Below are 15927 nucleotides of genomic sequence, written 5' to 3' on the forward strand. Positions count from 1 at the left end.
TTGATGAGCTTTTTTTTTTTTTTTCTGAGTAGGCCTTTCCTGTAGAAACCAGATGGGGCTTTTGATTTTAGAGATGAGGGTTCTGAGATGTTAAATGAGTGGGGGGCTGAGAGAGCTCTTGCTACCACCAGAATTTGATATAATTCCTTTTTACACAGAGAGAGAAATTTAAAAAACCCAGCACCCGAATGGGTGGTTCTTCTCTAGAGGAGGAGGACCTGCCTTGCCCAAGTGGCAGGACAGAGCAGGGGGAGAAAATAAGTGTCTGGTGCTGAGTGAGGGAGGAATGGCTTATGGAGCATTGAGTCAGCACCTGGGAGTGCAAACTTTCAAGTGTAAATTTGTTGGTTTGAGGTGTCTGAGGCACCTACCATCTGTCCCCACAGGCCAGCCTGTGTCAAGAGGTGCTTCTGGGATCCCACACAAGCTGGTTTTCCCCACTCTGGTCCAAGCCCACTGCCCACCCTGAGGAGGTTTGTCAGAGCCATGACTTTGGCAGGGACCACTTGCTCTATCTCCAGTGGTTTTTCTGACCTAGTCCCAGCAAGAGGCCTTCAGTCCCTGCTGGGGAAGCAAAGGGGGACCAGTCTGGGGTGGAGGGGGGAGACACTAACCCCCTCCCAACAGCTCTTGGGGTATTTTTTTCTTTTTTCGCTTTTCCAAAGGGGTCTCCACAAGACAAAAGGATTTACTGGGGGCAGGAAAGGGAGACAAGAATCCATGTGTTTAAAAGGATTTAAAAGGTGGTGCAGGTCGCAGGCACGCCCTCCCATGGTGGTTTCCCCCTCCTTTCCTCCTCCCCATGGGCCGGGTTTTGTGTGTATCCAGTTCCCTCGCAGAGAAGCATCCAGTCAGACTCTCCCTGTACCTCTTCTCCGAATTTCATTCCAAGACTGAGTGCGTCTTGGGTTTCTTTCGGTTGTACCTTTATCTCTGTACAGATATTTTGTAATATATTTTCTCTTTTCAGTTTATAAAAATGGAAAGTGGAGATTGGAAGATTAAATATTTCCTGTTAATGTACTGCCTCATGCTCCCTCACCCTGAATTCCTTTGCTAATTACCCTGTAACCCCCAAATTCCACTCGGTGAATTGAGAGTGGGACTGAGCCCTCATGTGCCCCAGCTCAGCGCTGGTCCCTGGCTGGGTGGGCAACGCCCAAACTGGAGCACAGGGGTGGCTTCGGTTACAGTGGGAGTAGGGAGGAGGAAATGTGGAGCTGAAACAGCGTTAGGAGAGGAGATGGGGCTGTGAGGGTCAGAAAGGGTTTGTGTCCAAACCTCACCTCTGCTCTGGGCAGTTCCTTGGGTGCTGGAGAGGACCTTGGGGCAGCTTGGGGGACGGATTCTGCTTTAGCCCTGAGGGGATGGAGCTGTGGCCGGGTCAGTGGGTCTATGTCATCCATCCATCCCTCTTTCTCGAATTTGCCCCAGCTCTCATCCAAGGGAAGGCAAAGGGGAAGGACCAGGGTGTCAGGGGCTGGGGAGGGGGCGGGGGGGATGGTCCTGCTCCCGGGGCTCAGTTTGCTCCCTAGCATCAGCTACTTCAGCTGGGCTAAGCCTCGAACAGACCTTCACTTCCTTCCTTAGGTGACCCCCGGCCGGGCAGCCCCCGCGGGGGGAGGGAAGAGAACAAGGGCTAAGAAGGGAGTGCTTCTGGGGTGCTGCAGGTCTCGATCCGGGGTGCCCCATGAGATTGGGGCCCCGCACCGCAGCCGCGCTTCACGGTAGAGTCTGGCCGTCATCTCTCGTTCCGGCCCTGGCTTTCTCGCTCTCCTTTCGCCTGGTTTAGCATCCCTGCCGCTGACACGTCTTAAAATATATCTCTGTGCAGATGGTTTGGGGGGGGGAAGGAGGGGGGCGGGGACGACCTCGGCGCCGGGTGCTTCCCTCAGCCTTTGAAAGCAGGAACGAGCCTTGAAGCAGCCGAACCTGGCCACCCGGCCGCCCTGATTTATGAGCGGGGCAGCTGGGAGCCGTGCAGTCGGCTGGGCAGCTGATCCATCCTCCCGGTCCCTGCCCGGGGCGGCGAGTTGCCCGGGACGCTCCGCTCCGCTCTGGGGCATCACCCATGCACGGCTTCACTTCATTCCACCTTCCTGCCACGGGCAGGCTCCTGCGGCATCTCCTTTGCCTTCCAAAACTGTTCAGGGCGTTTTATTCCATTTCGTTTCTCCTTTTTTCTTGCGTTGAACTTCCCCGGCAGCAGCTGCCGGGCCAAATGACCCCAGGGGCTGCGCGACGTTCGGAGCCGGCGCTGTAAATCTCCTCCGCTCTTCCCTTCCTTCCCCTGATGGGTTACGATCGGCGGAGCTGTGGCTCTCCCGCCTGCTCAATCCCACAGGTTCCAGCTCCTCCCGGGATCCTCGTGGGATCCCCCACGATCTTCCTTGTGGGAAATTCTGCTGATCCCGACACGGGGGGTCGTTGCCGGACTCCATGGGTGGGCATACTCGGTGCTTCTTTGCGGTGGTGATGGACGGGTGAAGGCTTGGAGAGGAGGAGGAACAGGAGCTCTTCCCACTGCAGAAGGATCACCGTGGGGATCCCGCCACGGTGCCAGCGGTCGTGTCTGATACAGATGGCAGGATGAGCCACAGATTCGAGCACGGTAAATAGCGTGTCTGTCTCCACGCTCATGCGTGTGCACGAGCCCCAGGTGCGCTCAGGCGTGTTCATGCGTGTGCGCGCACCTGGAGGCTTGTGAACACGCGTGTCCGTGGGTGCCAGTCACTAGGTGTCGCTGTCGTCATTAAAGGGGTTGTGGGATTTTTTTTTTCTTTGCAATTTTGACGTTTCCTTTAAAAAAAAAAAATCCCTTCACACCTTTCCTTGGTGTTTGGGAAAAACCAAAACCAAACTTGAGGGAAGGGATAAAACCATCAAAGAAAATGTGGAGATGTTGGAGACCCAGTGGTGGGGGTTGAGGGTGGGTTTTGGGGGTGAGGTTGTGAGCCCCAGTACTTCCCACCCCATGGGGTTTGGCGTTTTCCATCCCATGGGACAAGGATGTTGCACTGGCATTTTGGGTGTCATTACCAGGCTGTCGCTCCTCCCATGCCCTTTGGCATGGTTGCCTCGGTGAGGTTCTTTGGGAAGGGTCCTGCCCTGTCCCCACTCCTGGCCCAGCAAGCCCCTGCCCCACCACACCGGCAGCTTGATTAAAAAGGCGGCGCGGCACAAGCTGGTGCCTACTGCCAGCACCCCGAGCTGAAAGGCGCCCAAGATTAACATCTCCAATTAACGGGAAAAAGAAGCCACCGCAGCCCGAGGGGTTCCCCAGCTCCCACGTATACCCCGGGTGCCACCTCCTAGGGATGCCGCAGCCGAGCCGGGCTGTAGCTGGTGGCCACCCGCCGTTGCTTCTGTCCCCACGTCGAGGCGGTGGTGGTCGTGCCAGGGCTGAGCACATCTCATTTTTGGGGTCATTCACTCCCCGGCCATTGTTCCCATTGCCACCTGCTCTGCCCCACGTGCAGGAGGAGGGCATGAACAGCGTGACTCACACACCTCAGGGACCACAGCGGGTGCCTGTACGGGGACAGAGCATCCAAATGCACCCAGTGGCCATAGGACCGGGGCCCAGCACCACACCCCAACCCACTACCGGCACAGCTGAGCCGAGCCGAGCTGAGGAGAGGGGAGGAGGCCAGGGGAGAGCCTGCGCCTGCACGCTTTTCACCTGCCATTTAATTGGATGTATTTTTAATTAATAGTGCCTCTGGGACCGACATGAGACAACATGATCTCTGAAGAGGGGCAAGGGAGGAATTGGGGACGGTGGGCAGATTGGGCCGCAGGGTGCTCTTACCTGCCAAACACTGCCATCAATCACCCCCTACTTTTCAGCTCTGGACTTTTGGCTTGGGCTCAAGGCAGGCACCAGGGCTGCAGCTGCTCCCACTCCGGTGCTGCCTGGCACACGTGTGATGAGTGGCACGTCCTCAGCTGTGATTGACAGTGGTGGGGAGGGGTTTGTGCCGAGTGCACAGAGCCATTCTCGCCACAGCATTTGCCTGTAAATCCCCCTCCCAATCTGCTGTCCCGTTCGCCTTGCTGGGATCCCCCCGGGTCAGGGTGAGGGTCTGGAGAGGGTAGCTCCTGGAACCCCGGGACAGCCCCCAGCCCCATCCCGTGTCAGCAGTCCCTCTGTCCCCTGTACCTCCCTCTCAGTGCCCCCCGTACCTCCCTGTGCCCCCATTCTCGCTTTGTCCCTCCTGCCGGGCCCCGGGCAGGATGGGGGGCACAGCTAGTTCAGGCACATCCCCCCCACACCTTCTGGCACAGCCCTGGGAGGGCCGGGCCGGCTGGGGGAGCCAGGGGGGCTTTTCCCATGGCAGGTACCACAGCTCAATGTAGGGCAGACATTAATATTTAGTGACGGGGGGGAGGGCTATGTGGGTGGTGGGGTTGGGCACAGCTGGCTCCTTTGCTGGAATGCGAACTGCAGCTTGTGGGGATGGCCACTGCCACCACTGCTGGACCCCTACAGCCTCCTCCTGCCTGCCTGGAGAAGTGGGGGGCACATTGCAGATGGGGGGGACACAACCTGAGGCACCTAGTCCCTGCTCCAGGCATGTGGGAGGTGATAAACATGATGGTGGCCAAACCTCTGCCCCTCGAAGCCCCTGGCCACATGTTGGGGGACAGGAAGATGATACCCAGCCCCACTGTGCCACGATGCTGCTACCTGATGTTCAGGTTATGAGCTACTATGCTGCCTCTGCATTGGGACAATGAGGACGGCCAGTGGCACGTCACACGGGGACAGCAGCCACCACATGCCAGCTTTGGCATCTTGCAGAGGAACATGGTGTCACCAGACTGGGCCTTTCACTGAGCAGCGATGCTGGGGGTGGCCGGGGGGCCAGACCCTTTTGTACCAGCATCCCGGGATGCTCCGCCGGGAGCAGCCGGGGCCCTGAATCACTGTCCCCACTCCCTTGTGAATGGCACTGGGATGCTGTGACCCATGACCAGACCCTCACCGTGTCCAGATGTGCTCACTCCATGGCCAAACTCTAGCCCCACAGCTGGAGCTTTGCCATGGCCAGACCTTCACTCCATGGCCAGACCCTTGCTGTGGCTGGACTATAGCCACATAACTGGATTCTGGCCCCACAGATAGACTCTCATCATGGCCTGACAGTGGACCCACAACCAGACTCTGACCCCACAGACACATCCTGGCCATTACCGCATCCCGGCCCCATAGTTGGACTCTACCTCCTTAGCTGGACCTTTACCACAGCCAGACCCTCACCCCCAGCTGGACCTTGGCCCCACAGCCAGACCATGGCCAGCCTTTGCCCCTCCAGCCATCCCCTGCCTCCCACCCCACCCCTGGCCATCATGGAGGGGACGTGGGGGGGGGGGGTGTTATTAGCGTGATTCGGGCATTGTGATGCAGGGAACACAGTGGCAGCTGCTCCAGCCAGGGTGTTTACTGTTACCCAGAGACAGCCCCTGGCTCTTGTCCAGCTCCCCCCCCCCCCACCCCCCCTGGCCCCACCATGCAAAATTGATGGCTCAGCGGGGCCGCTTTAACCCTCTGCCTGCCGGGTGGGGGGCGGGGGAGGGGCACTAACCCTGCCTGGGCCGGGGATGGTGGCTGTGCCGGACCGGGCCAGGTGATGCCGCGTTGGGATGTGCTACCTCATGTGAGGCCAAGCTGCCCTGAAATGTGCCATGCTGTACTGAACCATCACATACTGTGCCATGCCAAGCCATGCGTGCCATGCCATGCCACCAGAGCCCCAGGCTGGCAGCAATGCAGCCTCTGGGGAGTCTGTATCCATGTCACAGCTAATCCCACAGCCAGGCAGGATGCCAGCCCACCCCAGGTGCCTGCCTGCTGCCTGGTGAGGGGACGTGACCCTGGCTGCCCTCTGCTCTGGTTGCCCCTCACTGGGAGATGCCAGCCTAGCCCTGCCAATGTTCCTCACTTTGTCCCTGGGTGGGCAGAGGGGCTTCCAGGCACTGAGGGGCTGTGGAGGCTCTGCCCATAGGGGGCTGGGTGAAATGGGATTTCACTGTGGGCATCCACTTGGTGCCATATGTCCTTCTCCCTTCTCATGCCATGGTGTGGCACAGCACAGCATGACTCTGCAGAGCATGGAATGGTGCAGCATGGCACAGAGTGGCATGGCACAGCATGGCACAGCTTGGCATGGTGCAGAGTATCATGACACAGTGTGGCACCCCACAGCACAGCTTGGCACAGTGCCTGAGGCCATCAGCCCCATGGAGCTCAGCCCTGCCTGCCCTGGCATGACCTGAGCCCTGGGGACACGGCAGTCCCCATGGGGGTGGCACCTGTGCCAAGCAGCCGCCTCCCGCCCCATGCCTCTGCTGCCACTCCCCCCTCCTCCTCCCACCTCTCAGCAAGTTTTTTATGTGATTACAGGCACTGCATGTTAATTTGCTAAACTCATTTGCACAACTACAGTTAATTGGCTACAACAATTAATTAATGTGTTGGAAATTTGGCACTGGGAAAAAAAAAAAAAAAGAAAAACCAAAAAAAGAGAAAACCACAAAAGTTTGTCAGCAGAGGGAAAAGAGGGGGAGGAGGGTCCCCACACCCACCTGTACCCACCTGCAGCCCCAAAGTTCCCCCTGTGCCCAGCTCTGCTCTTTATTTTCCCTTTTCTTTTCTCTTTGAATTTTTCTCCTTCTTCCCTTTTTCCTCTCTCTTTCTTTCTTCCTTTTTTTTTTTTTTTTACAACTTAAGCAAACCCATTTCCCTGATAAAATACAGCAGGAATGAAGCATGTAAAAATCATTGGGAAAATGTCCTTGGAAGACGAATGCATTTTCAGCAGAATAATTAACTTAATTAACAAATTCACATGCATATTCATCAGGCTATTAATGTCTTCTCAGCTCAGCTTGATGAACATTGCGGTAATAACCATCTCATTTGCATATTACATTCTACTGCCATCCAAAAAAACTATAAGGGGGGGGGGGGGAAGAGAAGGGGAGGGATGTTGTTGCCCCTCTCATCTTGTGGGATCGGGGCCCGGGGAGGGCATCAAGCGGCCGGTGCCCGCGTGGCGGCGGGAGGTGCGAGGCGGGCGGTGGCAGCCGAGCGCTCAGCAGCTGCGGCGGGCACCGAGGAGCGGGCGCGGAGGGGGAGAGGACCCGGAGCAGCTGTCGGCCTAATTCGGCTCCTGCCGTTGCTCGTGGGCGGCTTAGAAAAACAGATTAAGGTGCCTGCGACAGGCGACTGATTCCTGACATACGCTCGAGGTCTGCGGCTGGGGTGGGAGAGGGTGGGGAAAGGGTGGAGGGGGTGAAGAGGGTGATGGGGATGAAGGGGGTGAAAGGAGTGATGGGGACAATGAGGATGATGGGGATGAAGGAGCTGAAGGGGGAGATGGGAGTGATGAGGATGATGGGGATGAAGGGGGTGATGGGGCTGATGGGAGCATTGAGTGGATACAGCCCCCCACTGCCCCCCTGGCTCCACCCATCTCTGCCACACTCTGGCTCCACCCACACGCGCCACGCCCTGATTGGTCCTACCCATGGTGCTACACCCGACCCACTGGGGGGGCACACGAGGATCCTGGTCAGCAGTTGGGGGGTTCCAGGTCACAGAGAGAGTTCTGGATCCCAAAAGGGGGAGGTGACCCCAGGAAGGTCTCCGGGTGACCTGGGGATGGGTGCCAGGTCACCCAACCAGGTGGGATGTGCACAGGTCTGGGTAACCCAGGCAGGAGGGGACACGGTGTCTGGGTGGAGGGATGGATGGATGAGTGGATGGAAAGATGAAGGGATGGATGGATGAGTGGATGGAAAGATAAAGGGATGGATGGAGGGATGAGTGGGTGCCTTTCCTTGACCAGGACCCATCTGAAGAGCCCAGTGCATGGACTTGATCATGGTATCCTCCACTTTGGGGAGGGGGAGGGAACACAACCCCTGCTCTGTGTCACCCACTGGCTGAGGAGGGACCGGGAACCATCGGGGTACATGAGGCCAGTGGCAGTGGGTCCCTGGTACACCGACGACGTCAGCAGCAGGTGACCCATCCTCGGTCCCAGGGATGGGGACAGACCTCAGTCAATCTCCATCCAGGATTCACGCCTTCAGCCAATCCGCTTGCCAAACCTTGTGCTGTTGACCAATCATAGCCGCCCCTGCTCCTGGCCCCGCCTACCCTGGGTACAGAACCCGGCATGCTCGGAGATTCGGGACGTCCCGGGGGATGCTCGGAGGGTCCCCGGGGTCCCCTCCGGGTCCTTCCCCCCGCCCTCCCCACGGCAATGGATGGGGGGGGGGGGGGCAAGATCCGACTCCTCTTGGCTGAGGGGGTGGAGGTGCCCAGAGCACCGTCAGCTGCGCCCCAGGGGTCCCTGCATGGGGGAGGTGATTGCAGCCCCAGCCACTCTCCCCGGCATTATAGATCTCTGCTGGCCCCTCGGGCTACTGGGGCATAGCAGTGATAGTGGTGAGGGGGTCACTAGTGTTTGTTGGGGAGGGGGTCATAGGGGATGAGGCCAACCTGCCTCTGTTTGTGGCTTCGAGGTGCCACCGCAGCCCTCTACTTGCCCTGGGGACCTCTTTATCCCAGTGACCACGCAGGCAGGCAAAAGCTGTGTCCTTCCGCACGAGGCAATGGGGAAACTGAGGCACGGGTCACCTGGGGCTTCTGTGGGGCTAGGGAGCAAAGCCAAGTCCTGTGGCTGTCTCCCTTTGTCCCCGTGGCTGTGCTCCCATCTCAAGCAAAAATACCCCAGTTAGTGGCCAAAATAGGGGAGACCCATGGGAAAGGAGGGGGGAAGGAGAGGGCTGGACCCCCAGCAGGGCGAAGGTTGGGTGAAGGGCATCTGCAGGCGATGGGGCGGAGGCTGAGGCGGCACACGGTGCCAGCTATATCCGGAGAAAGGCAAATCATTCAGCAGCACCAACCGGATAGGAATCAGCCCGCTGAGACACGTGCCAAAATACCAGCAGTAAAGTACTTAAATGGATCCGTTGTGGGAGCAAGGAGCTGGTTTGGGCCCCCATCCAAAGGAGTTAATGTCCCACAGTATGATCGATTAGTTGTCAGATGTAATTTCAAACCAATACAAGATGAATGGCATCATTTTCCTTCTCTCATTTTAGGTAGAATTAAGAAGCCATTATCTAACACAATTTTTTGGCAACTTTAATAAAAGAAAATTTTTCCCTTCCAACCCCTACCATTCTATGATTCTATGAAATAAAAACAATAATAATAATAAAAATTTTGAAAGCTCCAATATGCATTTGGAGCAAATGTTCCTCAAGGTAATGGTGAGGATGGAAATAACTTCCCATGTCCTGCCTGGCTGCAGTGCCAACAATGTACCCACCATCTCCAGCACTGAAAGATGCCAGTGGAGGATTTTCTTCCCTCCAGAGCATTTTCATCCCTCTGGAGCAAAGCAATGGGATTGCTCTGCCCTGCTTGACTTTTCCAGGGTAGATGTAGTTGCCCTGCCCCTACTTTGGAAAGGAGGTGTGGTGCGGATAGATCTGGCTGCCCTGCCCCTATTTTTTGATGGATAGACCTGGCAAAGCTCTAGCATCACACATGATGAGCTGGGAGGTCTTGGTGACAGAGTGGGGTGGGCTTTGTGCCGAGGCAGGCAGCGCCAGGCAGGGGCAGCCACGCAGGGGACTAGTCAAGGACAAACCATGCATAAGCTGCTCCTGCCTGCGTGTGCCTGCAGGCGCGGGCCGCTGTGCCAGCCCAGCCGTGGCCATTACGGCTGTGCATGCCAGCTGCACCTGTCCGATCCCCCCAGTCCCTGGAGAGGCTGTGGTGGGGTGGGGAGGTGGCTGGGCACTGTGCCACCACCCAGGCACCTGGGCAGAGCCTGTCAAAAGATAATGGGATCAGACAGGGTGATGGAGAGGGTGGATTTCAGGGACAGGGAACCCCCTAACCCTGAGGGACTCTCCCTTTCAGGTTCTGAGGCTTCCCCAGGCATTGGGACAACCCAGGGCAACCCCAGGGCTGCTGCCAGCCCTGGCAGGGGACAAGGTGGAGGGCAGAGGTGGGCTGCAGCAGCTCCCCCCTACACCACCCCCGGCTTTTGCTGCCAGATCACTGGATTTTAGGCACCAAATGGGGTTGAATTAGGATTATTATCACAGCTGCTCTAAATGTAATTAGTTTTGCTCTGAAGTTGTTTGCTTTGCCGGGATTACGGCACAATCCAGCCAATCCGCCTGCCGCTAACTTGAGAAGGGTTTTAATTACTCTAATAAAGCGGATGCCGGGTTAATGTGATGATTCCAAAGGTGTGCTTTTCAATTACTTTTAACAAAAAGATTTATAGTGGAGTAAAATTTAATTAGGAGTGTGCAGGATGACTGGGTCAGTCAGGATGCTACTCGCTGCCAGCAGCTGCCGGGCCAGGACCTCGGCTCAGGCCCCTGGTGCTGTCCCCATGTCCCCAGCACCACGGGGTCTGTCTGGGCATGTCTGCTCCCTGTGCTACCAGGTGTATGGTTGGATCACATCAGCCCCATTGTGGGATGGAGGAGGGGTTTTGGCTGTGCCAGGGTGATGAGAAGCCACCCATGTGCTCCCCATCCTCTGCCTATGTCCCTTCCAGCCCCATAGCCCCAGGTACGTGTTTTGAGGATGTTGGGTCCCTTCTATCCCACCACACTGCTGACTTGGGACCATCGGGATTCACTTGAAGCAGATGGGATCCAGCTGGGAGCAGCAGGATGAGGACCAGGCTGCTGAGGTGGGAGCAGGGCCAGGGCCTGGGTGCTCCTGCCACCCGGCACAGAGCTCCAGTAAATCCAGCCGAGCTGGAGCTGCCAAGAGAAATGGGCAGATTATGGAATGAACACAGGCCAAGGCAGGGCTGGGATGCAGCTGCTGTAAATCAGCTTTTAAGTAGCAACAAAATGGACATTTCCCATATGAAATGAGCCACCACCTGCCATGGAGAGGGGGAAGAAGAGAGACTAGCCCAGGGTGAGGGCCTGGGGGCACCAAGGTGGGCATGGGCAGGGTGATACCCCCTGCTCTGGAGGCTCCAGAGGGGCTGCAGGGCTTGAGCCCAGGATGGGGGTAACAAAGGGAAGGGAAGGGAAGGGAAGGGAAGGGAAGGGAAGGGAAGGGAAGGGAAGGGAAGGGAAGGGAAGGGAAGGGAAGGGAAGGGAAGGGAAGGGAAGGGAAAGGACCTGGCTGTTGTAGGATGCTCAGGTGGACACCACCTGCTCTCCAGAGCTCCCAGCCAGGGCCAGCCTCGCATCTGCTGGATCCAACCTCTGCCCCTGCTTGGATTTCACCCCTTTTCTCCTCCTGGGGCCTGTTGGGGGGTTGTAGGAGGTGTAGTGGTTTTGCCTGGGCCAGATTTTCTGGTAGCAGGGGGAGCTACAGAGGCGGCTTCTTTAAACAAAGATCTGCCAGAAGCTTCCCCTGTAGCTGACAGGGCTAATGCCAGACAATTCTAAGATGGACCCACAGCTGATCCAGGCCTGGCCAATTAGTGACTGAGGTAACACCCCTGTGATTAATGTATTTGAGAACGGGAAGAAGTTGCTGTGCAGTTGCTAAACTGCAGCAGCTACAAGGAGTGAGAATGTGAAAATATTGCCGCAGACACCAAGGTCAGTGGAGAAGGAGGGGGAGGAGGGTGCTTAGGCCCGGACAGAAAGGCTCCCCTGTGACCTGTGGTGCAGCCCATGGTGAGGCACCTGTGCCCCTGCAGCCCATGGAGGTCAGCGGGGAACAAAGACCTACTCGCAGCCCATTGAGGAGCCCACGCCAGAGAGGGTGGATGCCTGAAGGAGGCTGTGACTCCATGGGAAGCTCACCCTGGAGCAAGTTCCTGGCAGGACCTGGGAGTCCGTGGGGGAGGTGCCCACACCAGAGCAGGTTTGCTGTCAGGACTTGTGATTCTGTGAGGGACTCAGGCTGGAGCAGTTGGTACCTGGTTCTCCTGGTGAATGACCCATGCTGGGGCAGAGTGTGAGGAGCTGCCCCTGTGGAAGGCCCGATGCTGGAGCAGTTCATGAAGAACTATAGCCCATGGGAAGGCCCCACGCTGGAGATGTTGGTGAGGGACTGTCTCCTGTGGGAGGGACCCCACAGTGTAGCAGTGGGAAGTGTGAAGAGGCCTCTCCCTGAGAAGAAGCAGTGTCAAAGTCCATCTGTAATGAACTGACCACAACTCCCATCCTCCATCCCCTGCACCGATGGGGGGAAGGAAGGGGAGTCCCGGGAAGAGGAGGGGTGGGGGGAGATGTTTTCGTTTTTTTTATTTCTCATCTCCCTGCTCTTATTGTTTCTTTAATAAATCAAACCTTTTTCTCCCTGAGTCTGTTTTGCCCGTGACACTAATTGCTGAGTGATCTCTCCATCTTTATCTTGACTCACAAACCGCTTGTTATATTTCTCTCCCTCTCTTGTCCAGTTTGGGAGGGGGAGTGATATTATGACTTGGTGGACACCTGGCTAAACCACCACAGGGGGAAACTGGGGGCAGGTTCACCCCTTTCTGTGGGGCTTGAGGCTACAGATCCCTGGACTGCTCAGCAGAGCCACAGCTGCTTGGGTGCCCCTGACCCTGGGTGACCCCTTCCATTTGGTATCACTTGCCTTCTCATTGCTCTCCCCACTCTCAGGCCGTCCATGCCCCACCGGGGCAGGGAGGCCTCTCCTGACTCCCAGCATCTCCCATCACCACCATCCTCCACCCCAGGTGGGGTTAGGGACAGGGCTTGGGACTTGGCACCATGCTGGCAGTGGGTAAATTGGGAGGGAATCTAACCTCAGCAGGGGAGGTTCAGGAGTCACTACACTGGGGTTCAACGGGGATATGTGCAGCTCTGTGCACCTGCTGTGTCAAGACACTGAGGGGGGCACACACGTCTCCTTCACGCTGTGCACACGTGTGGGCCCAGGTGTTGAGCAGCCACCCTCGCTGCCCAGCCGGGCCAAACATCCCCTGGCCCCCTAGCCCTCGTGCCAAGCCAGGCCGGGCTGGGTCGTAGGGCAGGGGGGGAGTCGGGACCAGGGGCACCGGGCCGGACTGGGCTGCAGGCGGTGCCACATTCCGGAGAACCAGCATTCGCTGGCGGCCGGTGCCAGCAGGCGTTGGCAGGTTTGGAGCTTTGCAGCGATTCCAGGCACAGATGTTCTTGTTTTAACTCCTCGGTGATGGAGCCTGGCAGGCCGGGCGGGGGGAGGGGGCGGCTCGACCGCCCCCGGAGCGACGGGGACCGCTGCCAACCCAGCCCACCCCGGCCACGGCTCCGGGGACCCCAGCCCTCCGGTTTCCCCATGGCACAAACCCGGGGTCAGCCCCCCCGCCCTTCGAACTCCTGGGCCCCCACCCCCTGCCTCCCCGGGCAGCCCCCGGACCCCTGAGTGGGGCCACCGGGGCCGCCCTCTCAGCGCGACGAGCGCCCGGCGCCAGGAGCCTCCTTTTTTTTTTGTTGGCTATTGTTTTTGGGTTTTTTTTAGTGTTTTTTTTTTTTTTTTTATGGCATCTGCAATTTTGGCAGAAATCTGTCTTTAATTTAGCCGTCCATATAAAAATCCGCACTGTATAATAATGAACAGATGCCATGAAATTTAAACTAAAGCAATGACTCCTCCCTCCCCCCGCGGCTGGCACTCGCCAGTGGCAGCGGCGACCCAGAGCTGGCGCTCGCCCCATGCCCTCGCCGCGTTCCGCCGGGCCGAGCCGGGGGCACCGGGGGCACCAGGGGCGGGGGGACGGGGGGACGGGGGAGGTGAAACCCACCTCCCCATCTAATCATGCCTGAAAATAGGGGAGCTGAGCCCGGGTGAACTCGGATTCCTTCCCGGTGCTGACCCCGCTCCGGTCCTCCCCGACCGAGACGTGTGAGGTCCCCGGTAACACCCCCAACCCCTTTCCCGAGGTGATTTTGATCCGACGATCACGCAAAACCCTCGCAGAGCCCGGCGGGTCGCGGCGGGTCGCGGCGGCAGCTCCCCACCTCCTGCCTCTCTCCTCGGGAGCGGCTGGTCACCGCCTCAGAACATCGAAGCCGCGGTCTGGGCCGACCAAGCACTGGGGTCGAGCGTCGGAGACAAGTATTGGAGCCTTTTACCGAGGCCATGCACCAGAGCTCTGCACAGGAACGTGCACCGGAGCTTTGCAACGAAGCCATGCACCGGGATCGTTTTTCTCCTGAGCTTTGCACCAGGACCGTGCATCGAGTGCGGGGCTACATTGCAGGGCCGTTCCGTGATGGAGTAACTGGGAGTATTCCCGCATCCCTTCTTCTTGTCGGGGCCGGGGAAACAAAAATATGGTGAATTGAAGGCAAACAGCAGCCTCGCCACCGGGACCAGTACCCCCGGCACAGCCGGCCTCGAGCCCTTCCCGGGAACAGATTTTGGCGGCCCTCCCGCAGCCCCCGGGACCCCGCGTCCCCTTCCCTTCAGTTGAGGCATCCGCCCTTCGCCACCGCATCTCCGGGACGCGGCCCCAGTGCCGTCGGTTGCAGGTGACGGCCCAACGGCCGCGCATCCCGCCCCGGGCCCCACGGAACGCCGGCCCGGGCTTCCTCCAGGGGCTTTTTTTTTTCAGGAAAAACGAGGCCCTCCCTTCCAGGAAGAACGCTCGGGCCGGGGCCGTCGGAAGAGGCTTCTCTCCTCCATGAAGAGCGGCGATCACCGGGGCTCGGCCGGGAGGTCTCCGTGGGGCCTCGGGGGCCGCGCTCCGCTGTAGCAGCTCAGACGGTCAGTTTCCCGCTGGCCCCTTTCCCGGGCTGGGCCCGTCACGTCGGGGCTTTGCTGGAGCCATTTCCCATTTTCAGAAGTTTCCAGCCCCGGGTCCGGCCAGGCTAGGGGGTCCCGGGCAGACCCCAAATCTGTCCAGATTTTCCCGAAAAGGGTGCGGGTACTCACGACCTCTTCTGGGAGGTAACCGGGGACTCTGTCCTCTCGGCCCCAGTGCTGCCCCGACTCCCGCTGCCTCCCGCGAGGAACCGTCCCGCCGCGACCCGTGTGTACGTGGGCAGCAACACCGTGCGATCGGGAGCCTGGTCCCGACCCTGCCCGGAGCTCGGTGCCGTCGGGCGGTGATGAGCCCCGGTGGCGGGGATGGTAGATAAACCAACACCCGTGGTCCTGGGGAGTCGACGGGGCCCGGGCGTTCGTTCAGCACTGGCGCAGCGGACAGCTCCACACCGGGCCCAGGCAACCGGCACCGGGAACCAGGCACTGCGCTCGGGCTCCAACGGGCACCGGGAACCGAGCACCGATACTTGGACACCGCGCCGGAGCTCCAACAGAGACCGACATAGGCACCGAGACCAGGCGCGGCGCCGGGGCTTCCGGGGCTCCAACGGGAACTGGCAGCGGGAACTGTGCCGGAAGCCGACCGGGTACCGGGGCTGCCTCCGAGGAACTCGGCCTTGGCCAGCGCGCACTCTCGCCGAAGACACTGTCACGGCGGCCCGGTGCCAGCTCCGGGCACCAGTCTCCGAGCTACCGATCCTAGGGGAACCGGAGCAGTGTCACCGCCGCGGCTCGCCCGTGACGGCGGAGCCGGGGCCTAGCCGGGCTGTCGCTTGGCGGGGGAGTGGGGGGGACACACTGCCTCCCCGGTCTCAAGGGGGAGACCCGTGGGGCAGAGCCGCGTTATATCAGCGCCGCCCCACCGCGGGCCGCTCACTCGCTCGGCGGGAGCAGTGAAGGTCCAGGCACCGGCCGAAAGGCACCGAGGGCTGCCCCGGCAGTGGCGACGGGGGTCGGGCCGGTGCCCCACCATATCCCGGGGCGAAAAGAAAGTGGAGAAAGAAAACCTCGGAATCAACATTGAATATTTATTAATCGCCGTCGGAGGACGCTTGGTAATTACAGGTTGGCCGCGAATCGCACCGGCGGCAGCTCGTCACGGCCGACGAGTCCTTGGCGGGGCCACCCCGCCGGGGACCGGGCTGCAAGCG

This window comes from Colius striatus, chromosome W (genome assembly GCF_028858725.1).
Source record: "Colius striatus isolate bColStr4 chromosome W, bColStr4.1.hap1, whole genome shotgun sequence".
Classification (NCBI taxonomy): Eukaryota; Metazoa; Chordata; class Aves; order Coliiformes; family Coliidae; genus Colius; species Colius striatus.